General features: G+C 43.0%; 1 non-coding gene across 1 annotated transcript; it reads left to right on the top strand.

Moving 5' to 3' along the window:
- The first annotated feature begins 4,567 nt into the window (after positions 1-4,567).
- Positions 4,568-4,641, top strand: trnat-cgu (transfer RNA threonine (anticodon CGU)). The gene has a single exon. It is a non-coding gene; the product is annotated as a tRNA-Thr (tRNA).
- The last annotated feature ends 5,395 nt before the right edge of the window (positions 4,642-10,036 follow it).

The following is a 10,036-nucleotide window of genomic DNA, read 5'->3' as shown; positions in this document are numbered from 1 at the left end:
CAAATTAGATACCAGTTCAGAACTCACCCACACTGTGAAATGGAAAGATACAGAATCAATTCCATTAGTGTAGATTGATCTAAATATTATATACCATTCTAAAAACTCATACAATATCAAACTGAAATACAGTATCAATTCCATGAGTGTAGATTGATCTAAACAATGCCAGTCCAAAAATACAACAGTATTAGATTAAGTAATGCTGATAGAAAGTGCAAACTGTGATGTAAATTAGATGCCTGAACTCACCCAGACTGCGGAATTTAAAAATACAGTCGACTGAGATACACATTATTTACCAGCCAAAAACATCTCAAACATTATCAGTGTGAAATAGATTATCAATTCCATTTGTGTAGATTGAAATCCACAGAACAAACCAGTAAAAAATCTCGTACAGCGGTATGGTGGTTTTGTGGTGACATTACAAGACGAGTAATCCTGAAGTCTCCACTAATGGTCCAGAGAAACAAGTTCAAATTCCATTACAACAACTGGGTAATTATAGTATCATAGAATCAAAGAAAGTTTAAGGCACAGAAAGAGGCCACTTGGCCCACCCAGTGTCTGTGCCAGATGAAAAACTTTCCACCCATTCTAATTCCACCTTCCAGCATTTGGTCTGTAGCCCTGCAGATCATAGCACTTGAAGTGTATATCCAGACTTCTTTTGAATGAATTGAGGCAGTGAGTTCCAGACCCCCACCACCCTCTGGCTGAAAAAAACTTTTCCTCATCTCCCCCGTAATCTTTCTACGAATCACTTTAAATCTGTTTCCCCCAGTCACTGACCTCTCTGCTAAGGTAAATAGGCCCTTCACTTCAACTCTATCCAGGCACCTCAAAATTTTGTATGTTTCAATGAGATTTCCCCTCAGCCTTCTCTGTGCCAAGGAGAACAGCCCTAGCCTATCCAGTCTTTCCTCATAGCTGCATTTTTCCAATCCCGGCAACATCCTCGTGAATCTCCTCTGTACCCTCTCGAGTGCAATTACATCCTTTCTGTAATAAGGTGATCAGAACTGCATACAGTATTCGTTGTGGCCTGACTAATGATTTATACAGTTCCAGCATAACCTCCCTGCTCTTAAATCTATACCTCGGCTAATAAAGGAAAGAATTCCATATGCCTTCTTACCACCTTAACGAACTGTCATGCTACCTTCAGGGATCTGTGGACATTTACTCCAAGGTCCCTCACTTCCTCTACACCTCTCAGTATTCTCCCATTAATTGTGTATTCCTTTGCCTTGTTTAACCTCCCCAAGTGCATCAACTCACACTTTTGAATTGAATTCCATTTGCCATTTTTCTGTTCATCTGACCAGACCATGAAGATCTTCCTGCAGCCTGCAGCGATCCTCCTTGCTATTTACCACACAGCCAATCTTTGTGCCATCTGCAAACTCATACCCCCTACATTTACATCCATGAAGACTACATCAACTGCACAACCCTCATCTATCTTCCTTCTTAATTCTTCAAAATTTCGATCAAGTTGGTTAGACAAGATCTTCCCTTAACAAATCCATGCTGACTATCCTTGATTAATCTGTGCCTTTCGAAGTAACATTTTATCCTGTCTCTCAGAATAGATTCCAATAATTTGCCCACTACTGATGTTAGACTGACTGGCCTGTAATTATTTGGTCTCCCTCACTCCCTTTTCAAACAAAGGTACAACGTTAACAGTCCTCCAATCCTCCATCACCACACCTGTATCCAGTGAGGTCTGGAAAATGATGATCAGCTCTTCTGCTATTTCCTCTCTTGCTTCTTTTTAGCAGCCTGAGGTGCATTCCATCCGGCGCTCGTGATTTATCAACTTTCATATACACTAATCCCATTAATATGTCCTCTCTCCCTCTGTTTGGATCACATCCATACTTCACACCCCTCTTCCTTATCTACAATATATGCATCTTCCCCCTCTTTTGTGAAGACAGATGCAAAGTATTTATTCAGAACAATGCCAGCATCTTCTGCTCTACACATAGGTTACCTTTTTGGTCTTTTCTGTGCCCTATTCTTTCCTTATTTATCCTTTTACTCTCAATGTATTGATAAAACATCTTTGGGTTCACCATGATTTTGATTGCCAATATTCTTTAATGCTCTCGCTTAACTTTCCTAATTTCAATGTTGATTTCCCCCCTCCACATTCTATACTCCTCTCGGCTTTCTGTAGTACTCAGTTCTCTGTGTTGGGCATAAACTTTCATTTTACTACCTTATTATACCCGTAAACTCCTTGACATCCATGGGGCTCTAGATTTGGCCTTCCCACCCTTTTTCTTTGTGGGAACATGTTGACTCTGAACCCCTGGAATCTCCCCTTTGAATTCTTCCCACTGCTCTGACACTGATTTACCTTCAAGTACCTGTTTCCAGTCCACTTTTGGTAAATCACTCTTCAGCTTAGGAAAGTTGGCCTTACCCCAATTGAGAACTCTAACTCCTGTTCTGTCCTTGTCCTTTCCATAATTATATTAAAACTGACTGAATTATGATCACTACCACCAAATTGCTGTCCCACTGCCGCTCCTTCCACCTGCCCCTCTTCATTTCCTAAAACTAAGTCTAAAACTTCACCCTCTCTTGTTGGACTTGCTACATATTGGCTAAAAAAGTTCTCCTGAATGCACCTCAAGAATTCTGCTCCCTCAATTCCCTCTACACAAAAAGTATCCCAGTTCATGTTGGGGTGGTTCAAATCCCCTACTGTTACTGCCCTATTGTTCTTGCACTTCTCAGAGATTTGCCTACATATCTGCTCTTCTATCTCCCTCTGACTGTTTAGGGGTCTGTAGTACACTCCCAGCAGTGTGATTGCCTCTTTTTTGTTCCTCAGCTCAATATATACGGTCTCATTTGATAAACCTTCCAACATATCATCCCTCCTCACAGCTGTAATAGTTTCTTTGACCAAAATTGCCACTCCCTCTCCTTTTTTATCCCCTTCCCTCTCACGTCTGAAAACCCTGTAACCAGGAAGATTGAGCTGCCATGCCTGTCCCTCCTTTAGCCATGTTTCTGCAATAGCTATGATATCATACTGCCATGTGTCTAACTGTGCCCTGAGCTCATCTGCTTCATTTGCTATACTCCTTGCATTGATTTAGATATCCTTGAGCACTGCCAACATTTTTTGTTTTGAATGTTCTAATCAGTGTTTCCTCTCTCTTCCAGACTCCATTAATTTTCTGCCTTCCATTTTCATTTCTGATTTTGTCCCATCTGACTCTACCTTCCAGTCCCCATCTCCCTGCAAAACTAGTTTAAACCCTCCCCAACAGCACTAGCAAAACATCCTGCAAGGAACTCCGTCCTGGCTCGGTTCAGGTGCAACCCATCCAACCTGTCCCAAAAATCTAAAGTCCTCCCTCCTGCACCATCTTTCCAGCCACACGTTCATCTGTCTTATCCATTTATTCCTGCAGATTCATCTGTCTTATCCATCTATTCCTGTACTCACTTGCACGTGGCACTGGGAGTAATCCGGAGATTATTACTTTTGATGTCCTGCTTGCTAATTTCTTACCTCACTCCCTACGTTCTGACTGCAGCACAACATCCTTATATCTACCTATGTTGTTGGTTCTGATGTGGACTACCACTGCTGGCTGTTCACCCTCCCCCTTCAGGGTGCTCTGTAACTGCTCAATGACATCCTTGAGCCTGGCACCAGGGAGCCAACACTCCATTCCTGGATTCACGTCTGTGGCCACAGAAACACCTGATTGTTCCCTTGACGATTGAATCACTATCACTATGGCTTTCCAATCATCCCTGCACTCCCCTTTGCAGCTGAGTCACCCATGGTATCATGTACTTGGCTCCGGCTGCACTCCCCAGGTGAAGCATCATTGTCCTCTGTATTCAGAACTGAATACCTGCTGGAGAGTGAGACGCACTCGGGGTGTCCTGCACTACTTGCCTGATTCTTTTTGATTGCCTGGTGGTTACCCATTCCCTCTCTCCCTGCATGCTCTTAAGCTGTGGGGTGACCACATCTATAAACGTGTTATCCATGGACAAAGAACAAAGAACAGTACAGCACAGGAACAGGCCATTCGGCCCTCCAAGCCCGCGCCGATCTTGATGCCTTTCTAAACTAAAACCTTCTGGACTTCTCGGGACCGTATCCCTCTCTTCCCATCCTATTCATGTATTTGTCAAGATGCCTCTTAAACGTCGCTATCTTCCCTGCTTCCACCACCTTCCCCGGCAGCAAGTTCCAGGCACTCGCAACCCTCTATGTAAAGAATTTGCCTCGCACATCCCCTCTAAACTTTGCCCCTCTCGCCTTAAACCTCTGTCCCCTCGTAACTGACTCTGCCACCCTGTGAAAAAGCTTCTGACTATCCACTCTGTCTCTGCCACTCATAACTTTGTCAACCTCTATCATGTCGCCCCTCCACCTCCATTCTCAGTTTTGGGAAAAATAGAGTATATGACTGTATCAGTAAGTAGGAAAAGTTAAAATATGTTGTGACCAGTGGAGAAGTGTGATGAGAATAAACAGATCCTCCTCTGATTTCAGCTACGCAAGCATTTGTGATTTGGCTCTGTAGCTTAGTTGGTTAAAGCACCTGTCTCGTAAACAGAAGAGCCTGGGATCAACTCCCAGCAGAGCCTTATTTCACATTTGTGATATGCTTTAGAAGTTTACTTCTCAATCATTTACATCTCTGATTTGTGAACTTGAACTTGGAATTCAAATTACATGATGAATTTCAGTCACAGGAGAAAACAGCCTTTGTGAAGGATGTGAGTTGGGAATGGCTGTTCGTCCTTGTCCAGAAATTCAGTGCTGATACGCCAAAGGCAACTTCTTTGATACAAATAAAAGCAAAATACTGCGGATGCTGGAAATCTGAAACAAAAACAAGAAATGCTGGATTCACTCAGCAGGTCTGGCAGCATCTGTGGAAAGAGAAGCAGAGTTAACGTTTCGGGTCAGTGACCCTTCTTCGGAACTGACAAATATTAGAAAAGTCACAGATTATAAACAAGTGAGGTGGGGGTTGGGCAAGAGATAACAAAGGAGAAGGTGCAGATTGGACCAGGCCACATAGCTGACCAAAAGGTCACGGAGCAAAGGCAAACAATATGTTAATGGTGTGTTGAAAGACAAAGCTACAAATTTGTTCACAGTTACATTCAATCTGGAAAACAGCTCGACATTAATCTCACTGAAGGAAAGTGTGACCACGTTGTATGTTTCAGAGTGTTTGTGTCGTTATGTGTTGCTTTCAACCGAGACTGGGACATGACACAAGTGGGAGGGTTGATCCGAGGTTTGGAATATTTGTCAATCAGGAACAAGAAAAATCAAAGGAACCAAATCAGAAAACCTATGTCTCGTGGGTATTGAGAGACGGTGAGAAGATATTAAACTTTGTTCCATTCAATCCGGCTGCGATGAACTTTGAATTTTTCCGCCTTTTACAAACATTATTTGAAGGGTCTCTGTAACAATGTTCAGTGTTGATGAGAGTGGGGTCTGGATGAGCAGCTGCTGAGTGTGACAGGGTCAGGACTGGATGCAGGAAGTTCTCTGACACTCTCTCTCCCTCTCTCTCTCTGATGGCTTTGAGTTGATTTTCAAGTAGCAGCTGTTGGTGTTTGAGTAAATGAAGGAAGTTCCCTCCACCCATTTGTTTGGACAGACAGTGTAGTATAAGGATGTAAAGGTTTAATGCTGAAGCTAGTGGGATCAACCCCTCCCACTGTCAGTGTGATGATGTAACAGTCACATGAGATGAGGTTTGGGAGAAGAGAGAGCAGCACCAAGGATGCTAGCTTAAGAGGTTTGATGAATGTGTATATAGTATTGTGTAAATTAGAAAAGAGTTCTTAGTTCTTTCAGCAGGAAATGTGTCCAGAAAATATTCAGGAGTCGGAATGCAGATATTAACTCCAAGTGACAGTTCTGGGTTCATTTAACAAAAAAAAGGTAGTGAATAATATTGCTCACTGATTGTAATCCCCCAGTGAGGAGACAGTTAAACAGGTGATCTGTTGGGGCATCCTTCGATCCAAGGTTTCGACAGCATTTAATCTCCCGTTTTGGTGAAATTCTCTGTTATTTGCATCTTTTTTTAATCAGCTTTCATGGGTGAGTGAAAAACTCAAAAAAACTTAACAGTTCCATTCTTCCTTCTTCCCATCAGTTTCTCTTTTCTGTCCCAGATCAATATAATGATGAGAATCCCAATTTAATCTGCTGTTTCTGGTGTTTTATCCATTCCAATCAAAATTCAACATTCCAATCAAATCTATTTGTTATTCCACAGTGTCTCTCCATGTGTTTTATCCTGTTGTATTCTCTCACAGTCTGTTTGATGATCAATTTTACATCTCACTCTCTGTTCTGGTGAAGATCAGAAGCAGTGTTGTCTGTTTGCACCACCCGACAAGTCGGCCTGAGGCTGTGTCTCATCGATAATGTGGAGTTAGGAACATCGAAACATAGGAGCAGGAGTCGGCCATTCAGCCCATCGAGCCTGCTCCGCCATTCAATATGATCATGGCTGATCATCCACTTCAATGCCCTTTTTCCCACACTTTCCTCATATTCCCTTATGTCATTTGTATTTACAAATCTGTCAATCTCTGCTTTAAACAGACTCAACAACTGAGCTTCCACAGCCCTCTGGGTTGCAGAATTCCAAAGATTCACAAACCTCTGAGGAACAACATTTCTCCTCATCTCTGTCCTAAGTGGCTTCCCCCTTATTTTGAAATTGTGTCCCGTGGTTTTCGACTCCCCAACCAGGAGAAACATCTTAGCTGCATCTACCCTGACTGTCCTTTAAGTATTTTGTGGGTTTCAATGGGATCACCTCTCATTCTTCAAAACTCTAGAGAATACAGCCCCAGTTTCCCCAATCTCTCTTCATAGAACAGTCCCACCATCCCAGGAACAAGTCTGATGAACCTTCGTTGAACTCCCTCCATGACAATAATATCCTTCCGAAGGGAAGGAGACCAAAACTGCACACAGTACTCCAAGTGCGGTCTAACCAGGGTTCTATACAATTGAAGCAAAAATTCACTACTCCTGTACTCAAATCCTCTTGTGATAAAGGCTAACATACTATTAGCCTTCTTAATTGCTTGCTGCACCTGCATGTTAGCTGTCAGTGACTTATTGACATGGACACCCAGATCACCCTTATATTTTATAACTCAGTTAATAAAGGAAAGGATTCCATATACCTGCTGAACCACCTTATTGACCTGTACTGCTACTTCAGGAATCTGTGGATATTCACTCCAACGTCCCTCACTTCCTCTACACCATTCAGTGTTCTCCCATTAATTGTGGATTCCTTAGCCTTTTTTGACGCGTGCTCTCGCTGTTCCCTGCTCTCCGAGTGAACTCTTGCTCCCTCTCTCTCCTGGGCTCTTTATGCTCCACTCTGCTCTCATTGTTTCCCACTCTCTTAATGTATCAATATTTGTTTGCCTTGTGTTTAATTTAAAATATGGATTAACTGTATTTTACAGTTGTAGGTTTTATTTGGTAGTCCTGTGCAAGTTGTGGATTGGTATTTAATATTTAGCTCTGTGAAAACGATTGTGAATGAAAATATAACTTTCATTCTTATACATGGGCTGGTCTGCAAGCTCCAAGTCCTTCATTTTGTAGTAATGGAATTGATACTGTATCTTTCAGTCTTAATCTCTGTGGGATTTTTGAACTGGTATGTAATGCATAACTTGGTCTAACATTCCGATGTACATTTTTGGGATTCAAAGGATGATAGGAAATAGGGGCATTAGGCCATTCAGCCCATCGAGCCTGCTCCAACATTCAAACCGATCGTGACTGATCATCTACCTCTACGCCATTTTTCCTGCTATCTCCATATCCCTTGATCCCGTTAGTATTTAGAAATCTATCGATTTCTGTCTTGAATATGTTAAATGATTGATCTTCCACAGCCCACTGGGATAAAGAATTCCACAGATTTCCCACCCTCTGAGTAAAGAAATTCCTGCTCATCTCAGTCTCAAATGGCCTGCCCTTATTCTGAGTCTATGTCCCCTTGTTCTAGACTCACCAGACAGAGGAAACATCCTATCCATATCTACCCTGTCACACCCTGTAAGAATTTTGAAAGTTTCAATGAGATCACCTTTCATTCTTCGAAACTCCAGAGAATTTCGGCCCAGGTTCTGCAGTCTCTCATCATAAGACAATCCCACCATCCCAGGGGATTAGTCCGGTGAATCTCTGTTGCACTCCCTCTGTGACAAGTCTATCCTTCCTTCAATAAGGAAACCAAAATAGTACAGAATACTCCAGGTGCAGTCTCAGCCAGACTTCCTGCAATTGAAGCAATACATCTTGAACCATGTACACAAATCCCCATTCAATGAAGCCAACATACCATTTGCCTTCCTAATTGCTTGCTGCACCTGCACACTAGCTTTTCGTGTCTCATGAACAAGGACACCCAGGTCCCTTTGGACATCGACACTTCTCAACCTCTCACCATTTAAGAAATACTCTGTCTTTCTGTTTATTCTACCAAAGTGGAGAAATTCACACTTATTCACATTATATTCCATCTGCCATGTTCTTGCCCATTCACTTACCCTGTCCAAATCCCCTTGAAGCCTCCTTGCATTCGTTCTGTACCTTTCAATCATGTAAATTGTGTCTGTTCTGTTTCAAGTTTTATATTTAAAATGTAACCATGGTGACAGAGTTTATTTAGATCTGATAGTGAGTTTGTTTTTGGACTGCAATTGATGTATCAACCTGTCAGCTGCACTGCATTGGAGTGAAATGGAAACAACTTCTGTCTCTCCTGCTGTTGTTTGACTGTTGGATTGAAAATGTGTCTCTCTCGACTTTGGGATCAGTGTCTGTCTGACTACTTCTTTTATTTGTTCCAGTGGAACTGATGAGCTGGCAGTATCTCTGTGCTTTGGGAGTGATCCTGTACCGACAGTGTGTTGGAACGAGCTCGATGCACTTTTCTTTGTGTCCAAGAATCACCACATCCATTCAGGTTCCTTCATGTATTTTCCTGCAGGAATGAAAGAACTGGTGAGATAGAAGATACAAAAGTGATCAATGTAATCGTCCCAATAATAATCATTATGAACAATCGCGAAATGAAAACCAGGAACACAAACAGTGTCAGTGTCTGACTCCACTGCAGTACTGCAGCATTCAGCTTCTGTTTACCAGGTGTTTGCAGTGGATTTGCAACAAGTTTGTGACATTCAGAAACAACACAAGCCCTGCACTGCTCAATGACTGGGACTGTCCGATAGAGCAGTGACCTTTACACAGTCACATTTCTATTTCAACGGAAAACAAGCAGCCACTATTTAAAATGTGCCTTTCACACTTCTCACCTGGTGTCTGCAACAAATGCTCTTTGTCTAACTGTCCACATCGTTATTGTGCGGCTATTTTCCCCCCACTGTTCACAATCCAACAAACAGTGAGAGACTGGAACTAAAGCAGGAAAATTCCCTCTCCTTTGGGTGGTGAAATTGTCAGTGATTTTCAATAGTGATTTCTTCCCATTGTGTCTCCCTGAGCCTGTACAGACACTGTCCGAGAATGAACTCTCCCTTCCCCGTGTCCCCGGCTCACTCCATGTTCCGGGAGCAGCTCCTGCTCCACAGTGTCTGTTACAAACACTCCCCGACTCCCCCTCAACTTCCAACCACTCAATGCTAATCTCTGGAAGCAGATGCTGTTTGTTCCCTTCCCCTGGGCCCGGGAAGTCTCTATTAGCAGCTGATTTAAAGCATCTTCCCCTGATTGAGTGAATGGCCTCACAGACTGGGTTGGGGAAAGGCTGCGCATGCGCTCCACTCCTCATTGTGACGTCTCACAGGGGGCGGGGCAACATCGCGCGTGCGCAGATCTTTGCAGCAATTCAGCGTTCAAACATCAATGGGAACTTTCCACATTTCACCCTCATCAAAGTCCCAAAGAAAGTGAAGAGGGGCTTGGACTGGAGGGAGGGAGGGAGGGAGGGGCGGGGTAGGGGGAACC

Source organism: Heterodontus francisci, unplaced genomic scaffold, assembly GCF_036365525.1.
Source record: "Heterodontus francisci isolate sHetFra1 unplaced genomic scaffold, sHetFra1.hap1 HAP1_SCAFFOLD_97, whole genome shotgun sequence".
Classification (NCBI taxonomy): Eukaryota; Metazoa; Chordata; class Chondrichthyes; order Heterodontiformes; family Heterodontidae; genus Heterodontus; species Heterodontus francisci.
This window is presented reverse-complemented; position numbering and strand designations above follow the sequence as displayed.